Source organism: Ambystoma mexicanum, chromosome 10 (assembly GCF_040938575.1).
Source record: "Ambystoma mexicanum isolate Mex_15411 chromosome 10, UKY_AmexF1_1, whole genome shotgun sequence".
Taxonomy (NCBI): Eukaryota; Metazoa; Chordata; class Amphibia; order Caudata; family Ambystomatidae; genus Ambystoma; species Ambystoma mexicanum.
The window spans coordinates 1,587,097,673-1,587,112,590 of NC_090932.1; the positions used below are offsets into that span (position 1 = coordinate 1,587,097,673).

General features: G+C 37.4%; 1 long non-coding RNA gene across 1 annotated transcript; it reads left to right on the top strand.

Moving 5' to 3' along the window:
* The first annotated feature begins 574 nt into the window (after positions 1-574).
* LOC138493370 (uncharacterized) lies at positions 575-6,486 on the top strand. The gene is made up of 2 exons (XR_011276404.1): positions 575-1,079; positions 5,815-6,486. It is a non-coding gene; the product is annotated as an uncharacterized lncRNA (long non-coding RNA).
* Positions 6,487-14,918: the final 8,432 nt, after the last annotated feature.

Sequence of the window (14,918 nt, forward strand, 5' to 3'; positions counted from 1 at the left end):
TTGTTTTAAATGTTAAATGCTGTCTTCAATGTATACAATGGCAGAGTTAATTAGGGATAAAGTGGCACCAGGTAGACATGTTTGCAGGTCTACATTGAATTAGTGCAGTTTGAATACAGATCTTCAATCACATTGCAAAGATGCCTAAAGGAGAGCAGCAAAGCCTATTAAAGAGAGGCTCCAGTGATCTGTGATAGGATATATTCACAGGGAGGAATGATTTGGGAATTGCAAAGCTCAACAGATGGTTATATAGTTAGAAGGCAAATAGATTTCATTTAGTAGCTTTGTTTACCTCAGGTTTTTGGAGAACCCTGTTTGAATTTGAGGGGTATGTGAATATTGATAGGATCTATTCACAGGGAGGATTGATTTGGGAATTGCAAAACTCAACAGATGGTTATATAGTTAGAAGGCAAATAGATTTGTATGGAATATTTTAAAAATAACATTGATGCAAACACCGGCTATTATTGTAATGTTTATTAAAGGGATTTCTGAGGAGATCTTTGTTCAACTCGCACATCATAAGCTTTGATTACTCAGTCTTTAACCAGTACAGGTTGATAAAAAAATTGCCATTAATCTGGGAAACAGTGACAAATTTTACATTCAAAATTACAGATCTGCGGTTGCTATTCAAAGGAATCTGCTATTGGATTTAAATTGAAAATAGTGAACACAGCTCCATGTAGCCCAGGGATATTTAGGTCTGGTACTCAGGAACTGCATCACCTTTCTTTGTTTTCAGAACTTCCACACAAAAAAACATTTTGAATGCCATGAGTCTGAATGTGAGTTCTCTCCAGAGTTACTGGTTATCCCAAGCACAAGCTCTAGACTTATAGACCCCTGATTTGGCAATGTGCTGCACTCTATCAAGCTTTGATCATGCAGAAAAAGATGCATACAATTCCCATAGTGTCTAGTTGTGCCTGCTGCTCACCTTCCTTAAGAAACTGTACCCCCATATGATTTGTATCTACTTTATCTGCTGTATTGCACATGTTCAGGTTTGTGTACAGCCCTGTGACACTGTGGGTATGTCTTTGGTGGAGGAACCCAGCTGAGCGTCCTATGTAAGTATCGGAATTAACATTGTACACCACTCTTTCTTCTCGTTTTATTTTGTTCTTTTTTTATCATTTCTTTATCGGAAGTGTGCAGGCACATTGATAGGATATTTAACAGTTAGTATAGGTATCATTGTATCCTAGCTCATTGCTGTTTTGCAATGTTCATTTTTATCTATGGTTTATTTTATTTGTTAAAGTGCAGACTTATATCCAGAGCAGTAGAGCACTGTGCAAGGTTTGGGTAGCCAGCATTTGGGTTTGCATCTTTTAACAGTAGCTCTGCACTGTGAGTTGCATTATGTGCATCCTTTGTGAAATTGTAGAATTTGGGGGCATTTCGAGACGTTACTAGAATGGAGATCCAAAGTGTGGGTGTGTGACAAGAGAATGATTGTTGCGTGTTCCTCTCTTTATGTACTAGAAAGATAACTGCACAGATAAGATCTGTGCAGTTAGGTTTCCATTATTCATCTAAAATAATATTAGCTTAGCTTTCAATTGTGAAATGGTGATAGGGTAGAAACAGTAGTACAGGATGAAACAACTTTGATCGAAATGTGAGCGGCAGCTATCTCATTGCTAAGGTTAGAGAATAGTGCGTTACAATTAAATCAACAGGTTATTGAACTATAAAGTAAATAATTACTCTTCATTGTGACCAAACCATCCCATTATAGTGCTAGTTCACTTTCCCTAGCCATGTGTGTACTAAGTAAATTTGAGTTCAGGTCCCCTTGTTTTATGTGATTTATAAACCGGGTTTTAGATTATTGCTCAATTTATTAAAAAAATATTTTCTTGTTAGAAGTTTAAGATCACAAATCTTTTTTCAGCACACTCATTTTAAACACATTTCGCTGAGTTCTGATGAATTGCCACTCATCTGCAATTTAAACTTAAGCTAAACCCCTAACTTGTCGGCCAGTTAAGCATTCTGCATGTTATACAGTCAATCATCGCAGTGAGATTCCTTGATAAAGCACCATGATTCCTTTTCAAGGTCAACATGTATGCGGCAAATTCATTCCATACCACTTCTGTACCACAGTACTGTAGAAAAGGGTATCAGCCAAGAAAGGAGTTGTATATGTATATATATATATATATATATATATATATATATATAATTTAGTAAAGAAATCCTCAAATTAAATTACCTCTGACAATTGCCAATTGTGATCTTGTTTATTGGTTTTGTTGAGGTCAGGGTATATTTCACCCACCTTTTATAATAAAATTTGATTTGATATGACCAATTAGTTTACAATTCACAGCAGTGACATTGTGCAGGACCTTGCTGTCCATGTGAGATGTGTACACTGAAGTCCCAATGTACATTAATTGCCTTTTCATTTAGTAATATAATGTTCCTCTAAGGCCATTAGTAACTTCTTATCTTCTCTAACTATTCTCCAGTTCTCCTACCTTTCAAAATAGGAAACGCTTAATAAAGGACTAAATACTCACAACAAATGTTATATGAATTATTTCACATTAACATTTCCATTTTAAGTATAACTTATTGATAATAATATGGAATAGATATTGTCAATGCAAACAACATTTTAAATAAATGAAAATCTGACTTCTTAAGTTTGAAAAGAAAGTCATGCTTTTCTGATGTTTGTTGCATTTTTCTGTCAGAAAACTGTGTCTAGTATTTTGTAATTTCAGAAATGTGAAACAGAAAACGTGAAGAAATAGGTATTATAATTGGTCAATTTTAAATTTACATAAATTGGACAGGATTCGGCCACACCAGATATAACTTCTCTAACTCATTAGTCAGCTTTAGTGTATTGCTGATTTCAAGATGTGATCTCAAAGATGAAACTTGTTGTAGTCTCTAAATTAAGCCTAAATTCACCTGTAAACACATAAATTCTCACTTTGATAGTTCAAAGGCACCATTCTACTCAGTAAAACTAGAAGAAATGTTAAATTGCATTGCCAATTTTATTATAGTGCCGTATGATAATCTATGTAGATGACAGGGCTGCTTTAGGGGACTCAATGGGCAAGTATAAAAGTCAAACTACAAGCAGTGGATCTTTGGAGCATTCAAGGAGCCCTTGGTAGAATTATGCACCTTAATAATCAAAAATAATACTTAAAAAATGGTACTGTGAATAAAGATGATTTCTGGACACAGGTAATGAAAAACACACAATTAAGGTAAGGCAGAGCTCCTTGGAGTAAAAACATCTTCAGATGACATATTATTAATGTATACAAATAATTGTGAATTGTCCAAAGAGATAAAATCCATAATTCATAACAATCTTCACATATCTGTAGCCATAGGGATAATTATAGGGAGTAGTAAATCACTCCAATACAGATGGTCGCGAAGAAAAGAGTGTAGACGTTACACATTCTACATCAAAAATGTACATATGCACATTAAAGGTTCTATCCACATATCATGGAACTTTAAAATATCCTGGGAGACCTCTTCTTTCTCATAATACATTCTAGATGTGTAGAGCAAAGATTGGACACCAAAGAATGTTTTAAACCACAAAAAAGCCATGAGCAGTAAACTGCAATAGAATTTGCATGCATTTATTCCAAACTGAATGGCTGCTCATAAAATTGTCAATAGACAAGCTACAACTATATTTTTTACAAAACCTTTTAGGGAAATAATGACATTTTTTCTGGGAGACAAGAAACACCTTTTGCAAAATTGACTTCTGTAGAGACTAATATTGTGAAAAGACTCAGAAGAATTCATATTGAAAATGGTTCTTCTTTGAGTCCGTCCTTTTCCATTTTTATAGAGGTACTTCTCTCCAAGAACAAGGCCATCCATTCATTTGGGAAGATAATGAAAGGATGTACTGTTTATTCAGCACCTCGAAAGGCCCGGTGATGCAGGACACCACCTCCACCATAGCTGAACTCTGACAAGTCAATCAGTCATCCTATTGAGAGAGTAAATCAAAAGCATCCTTTTTAATTACAGACTGTGATCTAATACTGGGATATTTCCGGCAGCTTTGGAACAGTAAGGCCCCATTCCCATGGAGTCCCCTACGACTATGACTCCATGGGAGTGGGAACACTGAAGCACTAACAGTGCCGGTGCTTCATTGAATTATCTGCCAGCAGGAGCCTGAACTACCAGCAGTCAGGCCTGCCAGTTGTTCACCCCGGCTACCGGCAGACTCAGAGTATACCGGTCTGGAAAAAGTGCTTGTAACCCTTGTAACAGGCGCCTTTTTCATGCTCGTAATGAGGGCCTAGTCTTCATAATCAAGCCAAGACTTAATTGGCATTGTGCCATCACAGATGGTCTCCCACAATGAATCCTTCTAGGGGTGCATGAGGTGACCTAATGTGAACTTCTAGATATATTTACTCTGCTTCACCCTCTTCTTGAAATCAATAGAGAATTTGACCCCTGCATATTTACCTGTTTTCTTAAGTGTTCCTCTAGATATACTCTAACTTTTAAGTGCAGATGCAAGTACATAGGTATTAAAAGTGATGCCCATATTATAAAGGTCTCCTTTATATGGTAATTCCAAAGCCATATTTAAAATTGCAAATGAGATGGGATTATAGGCTTGCAGCACCTAAAAAGGGGAAGCCAAAATACCTGCTATGTCAAAACATTTAAATGCACAGTGTGGGGTAAGTGATGAAGTTCACCCATTACCTGGAGGTGTTTGTTGATTTTTGTGATGTGGACCAAAGAAGGTGCCTGGCCTCATCCCTACTGCATAATACTGTAACCTACTCCTTAAAATTAAACAGTCAGACAGGTCTATCTCTTCACATTGACAGCAAATATTTAGGCCTTTTTGAATACATTGGAATCTCTGTAAGAAACATCTTGTCTAATAGTGTTGGAAGAGGCACTCCAGGAGTTATTCCCAAGGGCAGCGGTATACTCTGTCTTCCTCTGGTAAACTTTACCAAGCTTCCTATAGCATCTTCAAGAGCATTTACAACATCCAATCGAGATATAATCACTATGGTCACATTGGGACAAAGTGAAACATCAGGACAAGCCTAGAAATGTTACAGTGAGAACAACAGATCAGCTACATGAAGCCTTGATCTGCTGGTGACAAAGACACATGGATGTTTTTCTAATAGTGTTTTCTCTCGCATAGATTTACCTTGCAACCATTGTCTTCTAGCATAATTCTTGTTATCACTAAACTTGTATATGATTACTGCTGTTATTTTAATCAATTACTTTATTAATTTTGTTACTCCAATAAATATTTTGAGATTGCTAATATTGCACATTTTTTAACACCTTTAAGGATTTGCATTCTTACCTTAAATACATTGCTCAGTTAATCATATTGTTCATACCGCCATCATCCATTTCCCCCCACACATTGAGTCATGTGCTCTGCCTCCTCTACCAAAGTGTGGGACATGGCTAATTGAGCCAGCTGAGCTTGGGAATTACGCAAGCTTGCTTGCAGCCGCACAGTCAGCCATTGGTGCAAATAGAAATACTCCAGCTTTGATTCATGTACTCCTGAGAGCATCATACCCTCCTTTAACACCTTAAGCATATTTAACGCCGAATCATTCGAAGGCACAGGTGTACGTCACAGAGGCAGATAATAACAGTACATGGCTTAGAATTAGAAAAATCAATGTGCTTCATTAAGAGTTTGTGCTTGAAGTAGACAGAAGGGAATGAAACCTGAATCTTGAATTGTATTCATTTAACTGCCTCATTCTAACAGTTGTAATTCTTTTCTTGCAGCCGGTGAGACCAAAAAACCTTCCATGAGCCTCTTCCCACCCTCTTCAGAGGCGGTCGATGCAAATAAGGGCACCCTGACATGTCTCCTGTCAGACTTTTATCCCGGATCTGTGACAGTGAGTTGGACGGCCGATGGGCAACCAATAAGCAGTGGAGTTGAGACAGCCAAAGCCACTAAACAGATTGAAAACAACCTATACATGACCAGTAGTTACCTGCCTGTAACCTCTTTAGACTGCAACTCAAATAAAGTGTACGCCTGTCAGGCCACGCATGAGAGGGAGACCATTACAGCATCTGTGAGCCGATCTCAATGTGCTTAATCCTTCGTAAACCAACTCTGGTCAGTGTCAAAGGGCTGTGCTGGAGTAGGCATCAACGCAGTAGGATTTAAATATGTTGAGATGCAATAGTGACCAACCTGCCAACTAATCCTGGGGAATGCCCCCAAATGCTGTTAGAACACTCTGCTTCCTGAACTGAAGCTTTGCTCTGTCTCTATCTGATGTCATTCCAGACAAGTGATTGATTAGTGTGTTATATCATTATATCCAGCCAGATATGACTTTTTGGAACATTTCACTGTCATCACTAAATAGCGCTGGGATTGGTCTTCTGCCTTTTAAGTAATGTGTTAATTTTTCGACCAATAAAATATGTATCTTCATCATCCATTGTGTTTCAGAGTTTACTCTTAATTTTTTAGTTTCTCTAATGTTTTACACAGCCTCGTCTTAGCTCAGATAATACAGCTTGCATTGCACAGGCTTTTCATTTCCTATTTTTTATGACACTCTTTCATCCATCATTCTGACAATTTCCATTCATCTATGGGTCAATACCAAGCAAACTAGTTGCATATATTCACTCATCCATTGTAACATAATGGAGAATAGCATCTCCTTAAATGACAATGTAAATGTTCATGAATGAAATGTGGATCAACAGATGTCTGAGGTGATGAATTGGTGAATGGTTTCCCTATAGCTTTTCTGGGAATTGGCAGTTCAGTGTGCATGTTGATGTGGGCCGACATTGTTGGAAGGAGAAAGGTCATTAGTTGGTGGACGTAGGGCTCTGCCACTATATACATGTTGTGTTTGACCTTTGGCTAGGCTTCTAGATGAACATTGGGTTCGTTATTGCATAATTTCAATTTCCTGAGAATTGTGTCACAAATATTACATGTATCAGACATGTCCCACACAAGAATATCAATTTCCAAAAGGTATTTATTAGAACAAATCAAAAACAATTCTGTAGGGACTAAAATGGTGCATGAAAGTAATTCAAATGGGATCAAGATGCTCATGCACCAAATAGTGCATGGAGGAATCTCAACAGAGACAAAATAAGGGCTGTGCACTTACAGTTATAAATAAGATGTCGATATTAAGTATAGCATCCTCTTTGAAGAGTTCATCTATAAAGGAATTCTCTGACATTCAGATTTCTTGTTCGGTGTTCCTGTGCAGCAAGCGGAAGGTGTGCGGAGGTTACCAGAAGGTGGTGACAGAATTGGTGGTGCCAAAGTGAATTAGAGTGATATTGACTGCAGGTGGTAAGAGGTATGTAAGAAGAAGAAGATTGAAAAGGACTTGCATGCACTTTTCCTTGTTCTTCTTCTCCCATATCTCATGGGATGGTAAATGATGCCAAAGAGAACGGGGAGTCAAGGATTAATGATGCAATGTTGATATCTGGAGGAATATGAGCAAAATGTAAATGATCTTGTCCACAGAAGAGTACAGAGAAACTTAAGAGAAATTGACAGAATAAGAAGTGGATATCAATGGTATGAAGAGATGTGTGAAATTGAAAAGATAACTGGAATAGAGAAATATCTCAAATGTAAATGAAATTGAGATATGTGTGTGAGGACAAACTCAATAAATGCAACTGAGAGGAATAGAAGAGGGAAATGATATGTAAAGTAGTATGAGAGGTCAACAATATATGTCGATTATGAAGAAGGTTAAAATAGATATGCATAGACAACACATAGGTAGCTCATTAATTGAATAGTGATAGATTAATTAGAGGTTGTCTTAAGTGAAGGATAGATTGGCCAGATAGGCAGCAAACATGTAATTATTGCACGGGAACTGGTGACTTTCAGCATTTTAGGGAGATCATTTGAAGTGCAGTGTCAAGAATAGGTGAGAAAAAGCATACAAATACAAAAAGGGACATTCCCCTACAAATGCATCCCTCACTGAGCACAGGAACACTGTGGGCTCCTGAGGCACAGGGCAGTCAATAATGATATCCTCTAGGTCATAGCAAACATGTGCAGCTAAGGTGTTCATTATAAGGGCGTTTCCACATTCTGATTCTTCAAGACCCTGAACGAACTCTCTGGCATGCTTGAATAACCCACTGATTGCAGCGTTAAGCAGTGATTTCAGATGAGATGTTAAAGGCATCAGAAGACTCTTATCTGCCCAATTTCCCACTCTAGGATTCTATAATTGGTTAATGAATGAAAAAATGTGAGCAGACAAGTTTTAAATAATTGCCGACTTTTTGAGATATTGAGGTTTACAACATCATAACAACAGTCCTTACATTTTAATAGAAATTCAAAGGGAGGGATATAAACACCTAGCAATGAGCTATCTAATCAACTTGATGACCACAAGCAGGGGGGTTCCTGGGTCTGGAAAAGACCCGAGGCTACGCTGATGTCGGAACTGTCGGGACTAGGGGCTAGCTTGGCTTTTGGTTGAAGCTCCTGAGATTCTATCTGGGGCTACAACCAAAATACCAGGGGCTATAGCCCTCTTAGCCCCCCCTAGTAACGCCTCTGACCACAAGCATTCATGAATAAGTAGTTCTGAATGCTATATGGGTTGTGAAGGATAATTTGAATAACTTGGTTCAGAAATATGTATCTTTTGTAAGCTGCTGTACTGCTGGATGCATTATACATTTTATGCAAGAAATATTTAGAGGGAAATCCCTGGTTACCTAGCGCACATGTGACTAAGAAATCATCAGGAGAAGCTCAGATGGGCACAGGAGAACATGTAAATGTTGTCTTACAGAAACTATGTGAGTACAAACAGTTAAAATGTTACCACTATCGATGGCAACGGAGGAGGGCAACTTCATTACAACAGTCGATTAAGTATCAGACAACAGAGCTGTCCTTGTTTGCCTCAGTGTAAATGGTGTTTAGCAGATCACTTCTCTCAAAAAGTTTGATACATTGCCAAACGTTACCTGAGCATTTTCTTAACACCCAATGGTATCTCCCTTTATGAGTCCAGGCAATTGATTTGGACATCTGGTCTGTGGCAGGGTGAACTGAGTTCATGCTACATATGTGCAATCTCATACAATCAGCACTATTGGATGCTCACGTCCAACTCATCCAGTGAAGAAACAGTCAGATAGACACAGAGAGATCAATGAACAATGAAGTTAGGTGGAGCTTGAAAAGAAACCTTCACTCTCATCAACAATAGTGTCAACCAACCTACAGGAGACAAACCTGTAGAGGGTATGTCCAACAGAGAGTCAACAAATGAACATTTGTAATTCATCAACAATTGGATCATTTTGTCCAAATCTGACATCTCGGGTGAGCTTGAATTATTCAGATGTTTACTATGTCAACATCATCTTTGACCCTGTGGCTGCATTCTTATTTGCTCTCTGATATCTCGTGAATGCTGGGTCACACAAGGATAAATTCAGTGTTCTTTGTCATAAAACTAAACTGGTTTTCCCCCAGCAAGAGACCACCTAATTATGTATGCAGATGGATTGAATTTGTGGTTAATGAAGGTCCTTTGGTATCAGTAGCCATTACACAGAGAATGTATCCATCTTCTTAATGTGCCTTAACCATTCACATTGATCATATAACTCCTCTGAGCTAGTCAATGAAGATGGATCTCAGAGATGAAAAAGAAGAGTGATCTGCTGATTTCTACCTGGCACTGGACATAGATGATCCAGCATTTTGCACTCCATGTCCCAGGAAGATATTCCATGATAAGTTCTTCTGCACCACATAATTAATCAGAGTTCATCCCCTGATATAATATTGATATGATATCTGCATACCTCCTGATGCTGTATGTCGCAGTGTGTCTGGAGGTGGTTTTTGTACAGATATGCACCACAGTGGTGGATCATCGGTGGAGGCACCCAGCTGAACGTCTTTTGTAAGTAACACCCTATATCCACTTAATACACTTTGAAAAGTATTCATTGTAAACTAATTGTTATTTTAATATTCTTTTAAATATTATGCAGATTAATTTACCAGATTTGTCAATATTACAGTAAATTGTGTGATTCCTCTACTGCATAAACAAGTTCAGTCCAATACACTTCCATATTATAAATCTTTATTCAGATATTGCACTGCTTCCATCTATTCACAGACGAATACATTTCTTAATACACATTTATTTTAAATTCTGGAAGGAGGATATTTGAATTCTGTGTTATTCTCTGCATTATATTTACATTCTTGCTCCCATCTAGTTATTCTGAAATTGTATTTACTCTGACAATGCCACAATATTTGGGAAACATATACAGATGTGTAACTGTTAAAAAAAGCATAATTCACTTTCACTAAATATATCTATACATATAAATGCACAGAGATTTACAAAATGTTAAATAAGGTTATTATATTAGCCCTTTGTTGACGATTCAGTACAGAGATGGAATCACACATATTTACTAAATAATAATAAGATAACAGCACTTAGGACAGGGCAGTATACTTGCATTTACATCTATTACAACTGCAAAATAGTTGGTGACAATAAAAGTGTGATTGTTTGCAAAATGGCAGATTTAGAGGACTAAGTGTTTTAGATTGTTCAGAAAACATTTGCACTTTAACCACGCAGGGAATAATGGTGAGATTAGTAGTTGTAATAGTTCAGAGTCAATGTATGTGTACTTGTCATATGTGCGAACATAGCTGCCTATATAGGAGATACTAACTCAAAAATGGATTGTATCATGACATTTTAAGAATTAATTAAGTGATCATGTTTTATATGTCTATTGCATGTTTGTTTTATTGACTTTTTAAGGGGTACGCCTAAATAAAGTAAAGTAGTATTATAAATGTCCCAATGTGAAGTCAACCGCATTTATTTGGGAATAAATGTTTTCCTTCTCCTGACCTAGATGATATATATGCATTTGCATCGTGAGGAACTGCTTACTTATTATAATTACTAGATAACTAGAAGGTGTATGACTAGGACATTTTCTTAACAGTTTATGTATTAGTTCAGAATTGCAATGCACATCTGAAATGGCAATTCTGTGTTTCAAAATGTACTTTGGTAGCACTCTAGATAAATGCCGACATACATTCAATTGTCATTGGTTAAGTACATTCTCTAAAAACATTACATTGAACGTCCTCTTGAAAGGGAGCAGAAAAGCAGCACGAATATGCTTGTTATAGCTGCAGACTCATTTAAAGATAATGCTGCACCAGGTAGATACGATTGCAGGTCTGGAATATATTGCTGCAGTTTCAGATCTACCAATCACACTGCCCAGACCTTTAAAGAAGTGTAACAAAGATGATGAAAGAAACAATCCAGTGATTGATGTGGGAATTGCCAAATTTAAAAGATGGTAATTTCTTCAGAAAGCTGAAGGATTCCTATGGAAGTATTTAAAAAGTAACGATGAAGCAATCAGCTTGTAACAGCAGAGTTATATGCAGCGTTTCCTGGGAGATCTCTGTTGAACTCTGAAGTCATAAGCTCTGTTCACACAGAGTTTATCTGTTCAAAGTTGATGCAAACATGACCATTATGCTACAAAATGGTGACAAGGGTTACTTTCAAAACAACAGATCTTTAATCCAGTGCAGCTGAGTGTTATTAAAAAAAGCTGATATTGCATTTATATTTGAAAATATTTAACACTGGTCTGTATAGACCAGGGCGCTACAAGATTGCCTCACAAAGCAGCAGCCTCCACCTTTTGCTCGCTCATGCATGAAGTGCTGTAGGCAGTGCTTACAAAGCATGTAGTTCTGTATCCTCACAACACTGGATCACCATCCATTCTCTCCCATGCTTACAGTGCCTCACGGTACCTGCAGATCTGTCTCTCGTGGTACTGCATCTCCACACACCCTGCTCATGCTTACAGTGCCCGACTGTGCCTAACATGCTAGGTACACTCATCTTGCCTCAATCTCATCCATTGTACCATGCCTCACTTTACCTGATGCGCTGTATTTTGGTGGTGATGGTTCTAAATCCATCCTAGCTCATGCTTGCAGTTTTTGACTGTGCCTAATATGTTCTGTATACTCCTGTGCCTCTTTCTCCATCCATAGTACAGTGACTCACTGTGACTGTACCCGAATCTCAGTACCCCCATGATGATGGGTCTTCGTCCATCATAGCTCAAGCCTTCAGTGCCTGAAAGTGCCTAATCCTTTATATCCTCATGGTGATGGATCTACATACATTGTAGCACAGGTACAGTGGTGCATCAGTGTGCCTGATGCTCTGTATACTAATTGTGATGGATTCAATATATTGTAGCTCATGATACAATGGTCGCTGACCGTGCCTGATGTTCTGTATCCTCATGGTAATGGATTGCCATCCGTCCTCTGACATGCTTACAGTCCATGATTGTGCCTAACATATTCTGTATCTTCATGTTTCCTCGATCTCCATCCTCACAGTGCCTGAATCTCTGTATTCTGATAGTTATGGTTCTACATCCATCCTGTCTCATACTTACAGTTCTTCACTGTGCCTGATGTTTTATATCATCATGGTGATCAATCTACATACATTGTAGCACATGGTACAGTGTTCCCTCCCTGTGCCAGATGCTCTGTAGCCTCATGGTCTAAGTAGAAATCTAAGCCACAAGTCTAATGTCTTATCTGTGAAACATTATTTTCCTGTGGACACTCTTTTAGGGCCACACAATATTCCTGCAACATCCACAATAGTTTAAAAGGCATTGTAGTATCTAGATCAAAATCAATTAGAAAATGTTTCCTGGAGTACGCCTGTTGGACATTTACAGTTGTCACATTTCAATCGCATAATAGAAATACATAATCAGACAGGTTGTAAACAATGCACTGTTTCATGAAGGCACATGTTAAATGTAAATTCATTTTGAAAAATATCCAATTTCAATCCATTCACATAACATTGCCATTGTTTTCAATATTCAATATACCTTAAAAATTCAGAAAGGTACTGAATTTCTAAAAACAATATGTGTCCAAATAGGAATGCAATGGAATTTTAAATACAGGAACACCGATTGCATTTTGTTTCTGCAGTACTAAAATAATTCTGTTGGAATGTTGAGGCAATATTTGTATTATTTTTAACCGTAAAACTCAGTTTTGAATCTGGGACCTTTTTACAGCACTTGCAATATTCTAAGGTGCAATCTATTTTATTTTACATGTTGACTGATCAGAGGTTCTCATTATAGTTGTAGAAATAAGCCTAAACAAAAATTAAGAAATTAAACTAATAATGTCTGCAACAAAGAAACACATACTTGTTGAGTATAGTTTTGAGTTAAATGTGAAAAGGTATCTTTTGAAATGTGTTCTTACAAGGAAATTTAAATACATCAAAAGTGGATCTGTAAGACAGACAATGTCACATTTTATTGAAAACATCTGTTTATATTTTTCAAGACCAGATATCATAAGGAACCCTGCAAGTGGTAAACAATAATGGCATTTGGAAAGCTAATAGATTATAACTGAACAGATAGAGTAGGCTTAATGGAATAACGAAGTGAAATTGTGCAGTTTGCTAAAGTACCTGCTACTGAGAACGCTTTTAAAATTTTAGGTCACCGGTTGAATATTGCTGGATCGAAACAGTCTCTAAATATTCAACACTGATTCAATAAGTACCCTTAACCCTTGGTGAGGCCAACAATGGTTGCTTACAGCACTATAAAGCTGAAGGTTTCTGGCACTCTGTGCTATTTAAAATAATATTAGACATAAAATGAAGGCATATGTTATAATGATCAGATACTCAGAAAAGAAAAATGCTCTATCATGGTACCATCCAGGGGATGGAATTATACTCAAACTTCTTCCTGTAGTAACAACTGTACAAGAGTAAGTGAAAGAATTCGGGGAGGGCACTGTATTGAATTGAGAAATAGTGGGAAATGGCTACAACCCCCAGGGACGAGAGTATCTACCATTTTGACCAGCGAAATAAAATTGAGCAAATAGTTAAGATAATATGGAAGCGACCAAACACATATCACAATCAGTATTATCTAAACATGTTTGCACTCGGGCAAACAAGGAATGTGACTGGTTTTCATACTGTGTGTGCTGCAAAAAATTCAAAATAAATATGTTTACTAAATTTCATTTCAGGCTACGAGGCAAACATAGTAAATGAAAAAGATTGCTTCTGGTTTGCCCCAGTGAAAATATTTGAAATAATAAGGATTGGGTCTAAACCTGTTTGATCTAGTCCATATTATCTGAGCAACACCATTGGAGCTAATCTATTTGCTCACATTTATGTGCATAGGGCAAAGTTTTGATAATCTGACCCAAGGTAACTCTCATGACCCAAATATCCTAACTCAAATGAAGACAACGCTTACAATGTCTAAATGGACAAGCATCTATCTTGACATAGATCCATCCATCCTTGCTCATACAGATGGTGACTTATAGGGCCTGATTCATGGCACATTTTCCTATGGGATTGCACCATTATTCAACACTTCCATGAGTCAGGCCCATATTGTCTTTATGTCCATATTATCTGGGTGATGGCATTCCATCCGGCCATTATCCTTCTCATATGGGCCAATTCAAAAAGACGTAACACTAGCTTTCCCTTGACCTAAACCTAGAGAGAACTATTACATTCACTGACACATTATTTAGTAACTCTGCACTACACCTGAGTTATCTGACTTACACATAGTAAGGCAGACATTCTTATAGTAACTTATTTGTGTGCCAAATAATCCTTTCCAGGTTTTTGTCAAAGGTAAGTCAAAGTTTCTCAGAGTAATTGTGTGTCAGCCTCATAATCTCTAACTAAGAGTACAGCAACTTACCCTGAGGGCGA